This window comes from Ochotona curzoniae, unplaced genomic scaffold (assembly GCF_017591425.1).
Source record: "Ochotona curzoniae isolate NIBS_2020 unplaced genomic scaffold, NIBS_Ocur_1.0 scaffold_2476, whole genome shotgun sequence".
NCBI classification, from domain to species: domain Eukaryota; kingdom Metazoa; phylum Chordata; class Mammalia; order Lagomorpha; family Ochotonidae; genus Ochotona; species Ochotona curzoniae.
Genome location: NW_024467095.1, coordinates 20,737,766 through 20,750,649, shown reverse-complemented (window position 1 = coordinate 20,750,649; position 12,884 = coordinate 20,737,766). Strand labels below are relative to the sequence as shown.

At 47.1% G+C, this 12,884-nt stretch overlaps 4 non-coding genes across 4 annotated transcripts; all 4 read left to right on the top strand.

Annotated features, from left to right (window-relative positions):
- The first annotated feature begins 1,080 nt into the window (after positions 1–1,080).
- Positions 1,081–1,152, top strand: TRNAC-GCA. Its single transcript has one exon. It is a non-coding gene; the product is annotated as a tRNA-Cys (tRNA).
- A 1,801-nt stretch (positions 1,153–2,953) lies between these two features.
- TRNAC-GCA lies at positions 2,954–3,025 on the top strand. Its single transcript has one exon. It is a non-coding gene; the product is annotated as a tRNA-Cys (tRNA).
- A 2,165-nt stretch (positions 3,026–5,190) lies between these two features.
- Positions 5,191–5,262, top strand: TRNAC-GCA. The gene has a single exon. It is a non-coding gene; the product is annotated as a tRNA-Cys (tRNA).
- A 1,807-nt stretch (positions 5,263–7,069) lies between these two features.
- Positions 7,070–7,141, top strand: TRNAC-GCA. The gene has a single exon. It is a non-coding gene; the product is annotated as a tRNA-Cys (tRNA).
- Positions 7,142–12,884: the final 5,743 nt, after the last annotated feature.

Here is a 12,884-nt window from a genome sequence, read left to right as displayed (position 1 = left end):
TTGAAGAGAACAAAGCCGTCGAAAACCCAAGGCTAACACAAACTTCAGGAAAAACAAAGGGTTCTCTTACAACACCCAGTTTTACTTTACACGATGTAAATCAGCCACGAACGCTATTAGTAGTCAGGATGATACACACATAACGACAATTTAACCAAACACTGAGATGCAAATAACTTTAAAAGACAGAATGGAAGAAGGCACATGAGTGGCAATCTTCATCTCAAATGTAAGTAAGTGAAGGATATCCAAACCTGACCAGATTAGACATGGCCCACTATCACTAATGAGTAATATATTTAATGTCATAAAGGTAAAGACGCTACAAGAACAAGCCAAACCTGTGCACAGTGATTTGGTCTGGTGGTAGGAGGGAAATAGTACAAATGGAAGTTTCTATTTTACAAACTTCTAAAGCAATGGACAAAATAGCTCTACAGTATTCTTTGGATAAGAAGGAAAACGTATTTACCATGCACAAAATTTGCTCACCGGGGATCAAAGTGCAACTCACAGTGTAGCACTTTCCCATAGTTCCCTACCATCGCTGGCCCAACCTAGCAGCCCTGTGCATTTTCTTCACACCACGTTGTCTGCACAATGCCGTCTCCAACTACTGCCCTGTGTCGGTCAGGGACTGGCAAGTCACCACTTCCCCCAGCTGCCACCCTCGGGCTTAAAGCAAAGGTTCACAGACTGGGAAGGGGTCTTGAGCTGCAGGCACTGTATGTGCCTCCAGAGGTTGGGCAGGATGTCTTCTAGCTGCTCTTCTGTGGTGTGTCACGTGAGGAACTCAGGCATGTAAATGCTATAGGCACTTCCAAATCAATGTGCGTGCTTCTCCCAGCTGCCCACTTGACACAGAGTGAGGAAGGGTGAGAGACACGTAGGCAGGTGAGCTGTGGGTAGTGTGAGGGCTGCTGAGGAGCCCCGGAAGTGCCTTTGTGGAGTCAGCTCATGGAGGAATCCACTGGTGCTCTTCCCTATTGTCTTGAAATGATGAGGAAGATCAAAGGTGTTGTAGGCGTGTTGTGTGTGAGTCTGAAGTTTTATGTGCTTGTTGGAGAGTCTCTAGGGCATGGGGGTATAGCTCAGGGGTAGAGCATTTGACTGCAGATCAAGAGGTCCCCGGTTCAAATCCGGGTGCCCCCTTCACCTTGCTTTTTCTCTTCTCAGAATCTCAGAATCCATAGCCTAGGTGCCATCTCCCTGTCCCCCACTCTAATTCTAGCCATTCCCAGAACGGAGGCTCTTGTTGCAGCCTCTCTCTACTGTGTGTGATCTTGTACATACTCTCCCATCTCTTCCTGTGCTGATACTCCAGTTGGCATCTCTGCTCTCATCCCTCCTGTATGAGAGCATTGCATGCTGGCTGCTCTACTTCCCATGCAGCTCTCTGCTTATGGCCTGGGAAAGCAGCAGAGGGTGACCAGGGTCCTTGGGTCCCTGCACCCATGAGACAGGCCTGGAGGAGGCTCCTGGCTCCTTCTTCAATCAGCACATCTGACCATGGTGGGCATCTAGGGAGTGAACCAATGGATGGAAGAGATCTCTGTTTCTCCATCTATGATTCTGTCTTTCAAATAAAATAAGTTACAACTCCAGTCTAAAACAATGTAGGAAGCCCAATGTAGAAACACAAGCATACCTTGGCAGTATGATACTAGATTTCTTCCTCTGTGTATATGTACCAAGCCATGATACATTGAGAGACTACACTGCTCTTACAAGTTGGGGGGATCGATAGGAGGGGAACGTAGGAAGGGTGGAAGGGTAGTGGGAGGGAAGGATGCCTACACATGAAGAGATGTACCATAATACATAGACAAGTACCTGAATGGACATGATCCACTCCGGCAATGTCGGGAAAGTCATTAGTAGCAGAATGATGGTCTTAGGATTGTTGATGAAGGACCACTCGTTGTAATACTAGAGGGGAAATCAATGGTGGGGAGGGGTTTGGGAAGGTGGATTGGAATTCCCAGAGCCTATGAAACTGTAGCATGTTTTAAAAAGGGAGAAAGAGAGAGAGAGAGAGAGGAAAAGAAAACAAATAAACATACAGGTCTCTTTAAGGACCTGAACAAGAAATAAATAAATGAACTAATCCTCTTCAAGAAGAATAAGCTTAAACTCAGAGAGTTCATTTAATTTAAAAATGCTGATGTATACATAGGTCTCCTATGACGATTTTTCGTACTTCTGACGTAGTCTGTGCCTTGTGTGACCAACTGTACTGTATTCTCATCGCAAAGTCTGGGGGTGCAATACAGAGTGTTTCTGAACTTTTTCTACAGTACAGTGAGGACATAGTTGTAGATACAGCAGACTCCCAGGAATGAACGGGAGCTGGTGTCCCTAAGCTGTCACTGTCCCCTGTCCTGCCCACCGCAGCAGTCTGGTGCACGGAACAGTGACCAGACCTAGAGAGACAGAGCACAGCCACGTGTCCTCCAGGTGAGTGGACATTTCCCTCTGGAATACTGCTTTCACCCAGGCCACATTCACTCACACACATGCTTCAGCCTCATAGGGCAAAAGCCTGGTGTGGCTGAGAGCATGGGAGGCAGGGAGTCTGTGACGCTGGTGCTATAAAGCTCCAATTGTTGGAGGTTGTGACACCATCTGAGTGACAGTGCATTCTGTCTTCACGAAGGAGAAAACGCATAGGCTGGGTTTCATGCAGGAATGTGCAGATACTTTCCAAACTCCATAGCCAGCTCTTAGGTGAAGTAAATGTGGAAATGTGACACCTGCAGATCCCTTTTCCTCACTGGTGACCCCAGCCCAGACAGATCTAGGAAGCTTCAGAGCTGATGGAGGCTGTTTGCCTATGACTCATGTCTCTGAGTTTCCTGAAGGTCAGTGTTGACAGGGAGCTATAATTGAACTTTACAGTGCTGAGTACTGCTCCACAGGTGAAAAGTATAAGCCAGGTGAGTGTGGTGCCAGAGGGGGTATAGCTCAGGGGTAGAGCATTTGACTGCAGATCAAGAGGTCCCTGGTTCAAATCCAGGTGCCCCCTTATTTGCATCTGATTTTGGTAGCTGGACACTTTATGTGGCTCTCTCAGCTGGATCCTCAGTCAGGTTGTCAGAGTTCCATTGGTCTGAGTTTGTGGAAACTACCCAAGAACCTCCCTCTGAGGGCTACAGATCCTGCCCAGTGGCTATGGAGCCCATCTCCTTAAGGCCATTGCAATCACCCAGAGTTCCCTGGGCTGCCCTGCCTCAGATTCTCAGATCCTGCTTGGCACAGTGCACACACAGAGGGTCTCTGAAGCTGCTCTTCTGGCATAGCGCTTCCCACCTCCTTTCACGGCTCCTTCTTGAATCCTCTCCACACCACACACTCAAGCTTATATCGCACAAGGACACCTGGTGTTTGGTGTGGGCTTGTGCTGCCTACTGACTGATGCGTTGTGTTGCTGAATTGCTGGATCCTTATTGGTGGCTCAGCTGTAGGGTGCATGGGTTTCACATGAATGAAGTTGTGTTAACAGACGAGCACAGCTTAGAGGTGAAGACTCGAAGGAAGCTGGAGTGTTGAATTTCTGTTCCTGAGTCACCAGACATCAGCCTTTCCGGAGGCGCTGAGCAGTATGCTGGGGACTTGGGTTTGTGAGTCACTCACCTTTGAGTTTACATCAAAGGACAGTAGGAAATGTCAAAATATCCTCTTGGGGTTGGGGCTTGAGGCCTAGTGGAGAGAGCCACCAGTTGTGACACTGGCATTGAATATGGCCACTGGTTCATTTCCAGCTCCTCTACTTCACAGACTTCACATCCAACTTCTCAATAATGGCTAGGGCAAAGCAGTGGAAGAAATTCAAGCTACCTGTGTCCCTCCCACCTATGGAGGAGACCTGTATGTATGTGCTTGCCCCTGATGCATTCTGGCCCAGCCCAGCCAATGAAACCCTCAAGGGAATAAACCCACGGCTGACTTAATCCTGACTCCCCACCCACACCACCACCTCTTTGTTGCTGTCTCCCCACACTCTATCTCTTCTCCTTACATCCCTCTCTCTCTGCTTTTCTCTATGTGTAATTCTGGTTTTCAAATCAATACTCTAAATCTTGGTGGAAAGACTGTAGAACATCTTAGCCATTTGAAGAGAACAAAGCCATCAAAAACCCAAGGCTAACACAAACTTCAGGAAAAACAAAGGGTTCTCTTACAACGCCCAGTTTTACTTTACACGATGTAAATCAGCCACGAACGCTATTAGTAGTCAGGATGATACACACATAACGACAATTTAACCAAACACTGAGATGCAAATAACTTTAAAAGACAGAATGGAAGAAGGCACATGAGTGGCAATCTTCATCTCAAATGTAAGTAAGTGAAGGATATCCAAACCTGACCAGATTAGACATGGCCCACTATCACTAATGAGTAATATATTTAATGTCATAAAGGTAAAGATGCTACAAGAACAAGCCAAACCGGTGTACAGTGATTTGGTCTGGTGGTAGGAGGGAAATAGTACAAATGGGAGTTTCTATTTTACAAACTTCTAAAGCAATGGACAAAATAGCTCTACAGTATTCTTTGGATAAGAAGGAAAACATATTTACCATGCACAAAATTTGCTCACCGGGGATCAAAGTGCAACTCACAGTGTAGCACTTTCCCATAGTTCCCTACCCTCGCTGGCCCAAATCTAGCAGCCCCGTGCATCTTCACACCACGTTGTCTGCACAATGCCGTCTCCAACTACTGCCCTGTGTCGGTCAGGGACTGGCAAGTCACCACTTCCCCCAGCTGCCACCCTCGGGCTTTAAAGCAAAGATTCACAGACTGGGAAGGGGTCTTGAGCTGCAGGCACTGTATGTGCCTCCAGAGGTTGGGCAGGATGTCTTCTAGCTGCTCTTCTGTGGTGTGTCACGTGAGGAACTCAGGCATGTAAATGCTGTAGGCACTTCCAAGTCAATGTGCGTGCTTCTCCCAGCTGCCCACGTGACACAGAGTGAGGAAGGGTGAGAGACACGTAGGCAGGTGAGCTGTGGGTAGTGTGAGGGCTGCTGAGGAGCCCCGGAAGTGCCTTTGTGGAGTCAGCTCATGGAGGAATCCACTGGTGCTCTTCCCTATTGTCTTGAAATGATGAGGAAGATCAAAGGTGTTGTAGGCGTGTTGTGTGTGAGTCTGAAGTTTTATGTGCTTGTTGGAGAGTCTCTAGGGCATGGGGGTATAGCTCAGGGGTAGAGCATTTGACTGCAGATCAAGAGGTCCCCGGTTCAAATCCGGGTGCCCCCTTCACCTTGCTTTTTCTCTTCTCAGAATCTCACAATCCATAGCCTAGGTGCCATCTCCCTGTCCCCCACTCTAATTCTAGCCATTCCCAGAACGGAGGCTCTTGTTGCAGCCTCTCTCTACTGTGTGTGATCTTGTACATACTCTCCCATCTCTTCCTGTGCTGATACTCCAGTTGGCATCTCTGCTCTCATCCCTCCTGTATGAGAGCATTGCATGCTGGCTGCTCTACTTCCCATGCAGCTCTCTGCTTATGGCCTGGGAAAGCAGCAGAGGGTGACCAGAGTCCTTGGGTCCCTGCACCCATGAGACAGGCCTGGAGGAGGCTCCTGGCTCCTTCTTCAATCAGCACATCTGACCATGGTGGGCATCTAGGGAGTGAACCAATGGATGGAAGAGATCTCTGTTTCTCCATCTATGATTCTGTCTTTCAAATAAAATAAGTTACAACTCCAGTCTAAAACAATGTAGGAAGCCCAATGTAGAAACACAAGCATACCTTGGCAGTATGATACTAGATTTCTTCCTCTGTGTATATGTACCAAGCCATGATACATTGAGAGACTACACTGCTCTTACAAGTTGGGGGGATCGATAGGAGGGGAACGTAGGAAGGGTGGAAGGGTAGTGGGAGGGAAGGATGCCTACACATGAAAAGATGTACCATAATACATAGACAAGTACCTGAATGGACATGATCCACTCCGGCAATGTCGGGAAAGTCATTAGTAGCAGAATGATGGTCTTAGGATTGTTGATGAAGGACCACTCGTTGTAATACTAGAGGGGAAATCAATGGTGGGGAGGGGTTTGGGAAGGTGGATTGGAATTCCCAGAGCCTATGAAACTGTAGCATGTTTTAAAAAGGGAGAAAGAGAGAGAGAGAGAGAGAGAGAGGAAAAGAAAACAAATAAACATACAGGTCTCTTTAAGGACCTGAACAAGAAATAAATAAATGAACTAATCCTCTTCAAGAAGAATAAGCTTAAACTCAGAGAGTTCATTTAATTTTAAAATGCTGATGTATACATAGGTCTCCTAAGATGATTTTTCGTACTTCTGACGTAGTCTGTGCCTTGTGTGACCAACTGTACTGTATTCTCATCGCAAAGTCTGGGGGTGCAATTCAGAGTGTTTCTGAACTTTTTCTACAGTACAGTGAGGACATAGTTGTAGATACAGCAGACTCCCAGGAATGAACGGGAGCTGGTGTCCCTAAGCTGTCACTGTCCCCTGTCCTGCCCACCGCAGCAGTCTGGTGCACGGAACAGTGACCAGACCTAGAGAGACAGAGCACAGCCACGTGTCCTCCAGGTGAGTGGACATTTCCCTCTGGAATACTGCTTTCACCCAGGCCACATTCACTCACACACATGCTTCAGCCTCATAGGGCAAAAGCCTGGTGTGGCTGAGAGCATGGGAGGCAGGGAGTCTGTGACGCTGGTGCTATAAAGCTCCAATTGTTGGAGGTTGTGACACCGTCTGAGTGACAGTGCATTCTGTCTTCACGAAGGAGAAAACGCATAGGCTGGGTTTCATGCAGGAATGTGCAGATACTTTCCAAACTCCATAGCCAGCTCTTAGGTGAAGCAAATGTGGAAATGTGACACCTGCAGATCCTTTTTCCTCACTGGTGACCCCAGCCCAGACAGATCTAGGAAGCTTCAGAGCTGATGGAGGCTGTTTGCCTATGACTCATGTCTCTGAGTTTCCTGAAGGTCAGTGTTGACAGGGAGCTATAATTGAACTTTACAGTGCTGAGTACTGCTCCACAGGTGAAAAGTATAAGCCAGGTGAGTGTGGTGCCAGAGGGGGTATAGCTCAGGGGTAGAGCATTTGACTGCAGATCAAGAGGTCCCTGGTTCAAATCCAGGTGCCCCCTTATTTGTCTTTTTTTTTAATCACTGAAGTGATTCGTTTGCAATGTGTTCTTTCAATGCTAGGGTTTAGATGAGCAGGAACGATGTATAACTCACTGGTGTATAAAGATTATGGAACGGCTGGACCTTTGCATCTCCACAATACTAAGAGTAAGAAGTGCATTTGTGTGGCTATGCTGACACCTCCAGCCTAATTCCTCTCTTGTATTCATAATCAAAACATGTGTTTCAGTATTGGAAATAACTTGCACTCAAATTTTAAAGTCAATTAAACTCAGAACAAATAAGAGCCTCTTGGATTAGAAACTCTTGTGTCCTTAAAATCTCATCTTAAAAAGAGAGACCTCATAATTTTTTCTAAAGAAGACTTCATAATTTTTTCTAAGCCTGGCTGCCCCATACCTGGCCATCTATAGCCGAAAACATCACCAGGAACATTTGCACATTTCTATGGTATGCCTTTGGATTAATTAAACCTGGCTTTGTAGCTGGGCTGTCCATCACAGCATCTGATATATGTGTGTGAGAGTGAGTATAAACAGGTAATGGTCTTGTCTGAAAATGAAGCCTCCTTAGACCTTATGAATTTGAACTCTTCGTTGTTTTGGGTTTTTTTTTTTGTTTTTTGTTTTTTTACAAGCTCCTCAGATGATTCCAATGAAATGTCAGAGTTGGCAACCATAAATTTAATTTAAGGCCTTACGCTTTATGCTTGAAAGAGGTCATAATTACGCGGCATGTCCAATCACATACACGTTAATAATAATAGATTTAGGACTTCATGTGGCTGATCTTTGGCCCTACCCCAACCCTAAGCAATATCCATTGGGCCTGCTGTCTGCACCTGCTCTTTCCCAACAGGCCTGGTGAAACAGGCTTTTCCAAGAAGTGGCCTGTATTCCAGCTGAAATCCAACATGACAAGAAGACGTGCAAACTTGTACTAGATTTGCACCTTGGAACTCTCAACCTGCAATTACCTGCTCTTCTCCTGGACCAGGTTAGTTCCTAATTGATCAGAACCTGACTTTGTTTAATGGAAACCAATAAAACAGCTGCAATGAGAGTGTCAGGAGCTGAAGTCCCAGAGGTTAGGTGAGAGATGCAGGTTCAAGGAAATCCCAGTTACAGAACTTTAGCTAGAGTCATGGCTGAGTGTGCTTGTCGGAGCCTCTGCAGCCCCCTCTGTACTCTAGCTGCAGCCATCTAGGAAAGCACAATCAGTTTCCTACCCTGTATGTTGCTGATGTTATGTTGGGGCTTTTAATCGACTGGGATTTTACTCTATTGGCTCTGCCTTTGGACCAGAGAGGGTCTCCCTAACAAGCCGCTGAACTTGACCGGACAATAAGATGCTGGACTCTACGCTTGGTGTATGCTTGCAATGAAGGAATCTCAACTAAACTTGAACTGTGGTTACGCAACGGGGGAGAGGAACCCACCATGGCGGGAGGGATGGGAGAGGGGTGGGGGGAGTCCCAGTGCCTATGGAACTGTGTCACATAATATAATGTAATTTAAAAATAAATAAATAAACATGAAGGAAAATAACAATTTGAATAAGAGACTTGTGAATCATCAAACAAATGCTGTCCAGAAACAACATGCCCCACAAGAAAGCACATTCCAATTCTGCCACTAACCCTAGTAGTTGCTCACCCTTCTCTCATGTCTGCAGGCTTGATCCCAACCTTCTTCATCCTTCCCACACACTCCCACCTCTACACACCTGGTCCCTGTCTGTGCTGACCTCCCAGCCTCATGCATTAGCTCACCAATGGCCTGAAGATAACAGGCCTGAGCCTCACTGGGGTTTATTGCTAAAAGGTTGCTTAAAATCACAAGTGACAAATTCCTTGAATAATCTCCTAGCATCTTAGAATGATTGGACATGAGGATGAATTCCTAGCAGTAATCTGGACTCTGAGGAAGGGTCACAGGTAACTAGTGCCAAGTCAGATTGGGTAACCTCTGATTTATGCCATGGGAAAACTTCAAACAAGACCCACTCATTAACAACTTTTGCAATGTTGAACCAGGGGGAGACAGAATTCACCAGCAGCTAAGGAGAGAACTCTTAGGCTCTGGCAATAAAGCAAAGCACCAACAGGGTGCAGCTGGATTGGAACCATGGACCTCTTGATTTGCAGTCAGATGCTGTACCCCTGAACTATAACCCCTTGACCTATGCAAGCTAGCAGTGGCACAGTTACCCCTACAGGAGTACTTTTTCTGTGAGGCCAGGGCCATCTTGTGCTAGGCTGTGGTTTTCAGAAAGGCATTGTAAGTTTCTTGTGTGGTTTCCAGCGTGTGAGCCCTGCCTTGAGCACCTCCTAATCCCATTCTGTTGGGGTTTGGCATCACTGACTCCACTTTGATTCTGACCACTTTTGCAACATCAACCTGTCGGGCTAGTTGGCCTTGGCTGACAGTGAGTTGGCCTCACATGGGGCCATGTGTTTGTTCTGGGACCGGGTGGACAAAGCAGCGGCCTCCAGGACAGAAATATTTCCTGTAAGTTCCAAGGCATGTCTCCCCAGGTGCCGGTTACCATCTGCCAGCCCAGTTCTAAATGCTGACAGTTGACAGCAGAAGACGCGGTGCGTGATGATGCAGGAGAGAGGGGTCTTCCCCTCCCCGACCACCCAGGTTCTTAGCTCATCTGTGCCCTAGGGGTTGTTCCCTGTTTGCTTGGTGGCGCCTGTGACTGAGCTGCCAGGCGCGAGCCAGTGACTACACTGCCACCACATCTTCCCCAGTGAGAGCTCCCCTTTTAATTTGTCTTTCTTTGGATGGCTTCCCACTAAGGGAGCTTTCTAGTCACTCTCCCTTCACTGCACAGCAATTCTATTAAACTTCTTTTTTTTTAAGATTTATTTTTATTATTTTTTTTTATTGGAAAGGCGGATATACAGAGAGGAGAGACAGGGAGGAAGATCTTCCGTCCGATGATTCACTCCCCAAGTGAGCACAATGGCTGATGCTATGCCGATCCGAAGCCAGGGGCCTCTTCCGGGTCTCCCACGCGGGTGCAGGGTCCCAAAGCTCTGGGCCGTCCTCGACTGCCTCGACCGGGCCACAGGCAGGGAGCTGGATGGGCAGCGGGGCTGCCGGGATAGAACCGGCGCCCATATGGGATCCCGGGTGTGCAAGGTGAGGACCTTAACCACTGCGCCACCACGCTGGGCCCTATTTTCATTCTTCTTGAAAGGAAGAGAGAGCGAGAGAGAGAGAGAGCTCTTCCATCTGCTAGTTCACTTGGCCACCAGCCAAATGCCTGCAACAGCTGGGGCAGCCCAAAGCCAGGAGCCTGGATCTCCATCTGGGCCTCCTGGGTGTTAGAGACCTAAGTGCTTGAGCCACCAGCTGCTTGTCTCCCAGCGTGCACACTGGCAGGAAGTGGATGGAAGTGAAGGAGACTAGACTTGACCTAAGCACCCCAATATGTGATGTGGGTATCTCAAGCAGTGCCTTAACTGCTATGCCAAACACCCACACTGAAATGCGTTATCTTCATGCGAGATTTGAGGACATCTTTCTTAGTAACCAGTCAGTTTATGACATAGCAGGCAAAAATAACATGATCAAACAACTTGAGGCTTAGATCAGCATTGGAATATGCTCACACTTTTGAAGCAAACAGAACATTACAAAAAAGTATTTATTGCATTGCATACATCACCCAAAGTAAGTCTCAGAAAATTCTAAAAAAAAAAAAGTCATAATATATTCTCCACAAGGCAAAGTCAAAACCAAAAACTCATTTTGATATTATAAGTGCTTTTAAATAGCATCATCTATTGAAAATTAAATCATAATAAAATCAGAAAGCATTTAAAAATTTCAGCCATTTTCTCATAGAAGAATGGGCCATTTACTTTTGAAGGAAGTTAGCTGATTCATCCACTAAAACTGGATGGCTAGTTTACCAAAATCCAAACCTGTGAGTATCAATTTATAGAACAACCAATTTGAATTATTTTTTTAAGCATGAACCATTTCCACCCTGACTTCATCCGGGTCCAGAACGCGAACATTGTCAGAAACAAAACGAGGTCACTTGTGTCAAGCTCTTAACAAAATGGACCCAGGAGGCCACAAAACAGGGATGAAGAGAAGTGTCCTCACACACACTTGCTGGACAACAAAATTCCAAAAGGTTCTCCCGAAACCACAGCCTAGCAGGCGCACGCGCGCGCACACACACTCACTGCCTGTTCAACCTTGGACAGCCACCATTCTTACTGACTCTACTGGCCAATGATATTTGGGTCCAATCAGCATCTACACCTTGCTCCTCCCATCCCCCGAGGCTTTTGTCTCCTTGTGCCTCTCTGGATATCCCCTGTGGTCCACCGTGACACACAAATCCCAACCTGTGTCACCCCAGTCTTTGGAGAACTGGTCTCTCTGGTGCTTAGGTCAGACTGCTCGGTCTCCACATAAACCCTTTCGGGCCAGTTCTACAACTCAGACACAGGGAATGGGGTAGATGCAGGTGGTTTAAGCAAGGGGGCTGGGAAGGGGGTGAGCAGAACAGGGACAGAGAATCCCTTGAGCTGGTATTTTAGAGGCTGTTCCAAAATCTTGAAGCATTGTACTCGGAAGGAGTTAGACCACCACACACAAGAAGAGCTGCAAGAACCTAGCGTTGAGTCAGGTACTGCCACCCACCCTGTTTTTGTTTTGTTTTGTTTTGAACATTCAAGGTATGACAGTTTATGCTGCTTGAGCAGCTGGGCCCATTGGCTCCCTCTCCACTGTTTTACAGGCAGAACCCTCCTCCTGCTTTCCTCAACCTGCACAGTGTCCTAATCCTGGCTGTTAAAGCTCTAAACACCGTTTGCCAAGGAGGTAGTTTCTACAGGAGATGATGCCATCCCAGCATCTACCTACTACAATAAAGATTCCCTCAGAGCTACTCCCATTTTGAGGCTGTGTCTAGGATCTTGAAGGAGGGGGGCAGTGCCCACTTCCTGCATCCCATCTCACAGTTCACTCTTTGTGCCTGCCAGATGTGTTGGCTGTGCAAAGCAAGATCACGGGTGTTGGCAAGACAACCCAGGTGAAGGGAGTTTCCTTTCTGCTTCTCTTCCCAGACCTAGGGAAGAGGAGGCTGTGGCTGGGCTCCCAGAATAGGACAAGATAGTCATTTCAATACTAATTCAAAATATCTCTTAATCGGCCCAGACATTTGGGTCCTCCTATGCCCCCTTCCTATATTCATGACTGTGAGAAAAGAAAGATAAAAAACCTTTAAAAACCCAAGCCATTTCCCTAAAGCCAAGGTCTGGTTGGACACTCCACTTCGCTTACTTGTTTATGGAGCAGTGCTTCCCCATTGCTTAGCTTTGAATAACGTTTCTGTTAAGCTTGTGCTGAGGGCAGAACCCAATGAGCTTGGCCAGCAACACTTTTGAGGCTGATGTCTGGGTACCACCCCAGACATAGAAGCTGACCCCTGGGTCCACCCTCACAGGTCCAGGCTCACAGAGGCAAGGCAGGAAGAAGTGCCCATTCAACCATCTATGCCACCTGCTTTTAGTGACTGATAACTCGGAATCTGCAAATGGGGCACAGTGTGTGCGGGGGGGGGGGGGACAGGATGTGGACATGAAAATCAAGAACTGTATTCCTGAGGTTTTAAGTTGAAGAGTTTTAAGTTGAAGAGATTGGAGAGCTGGGCTGGCACCGAACTTACCATGAGGTGATGAGCTGAAGTTCGCCTTCCATCTTCAAATCTAGG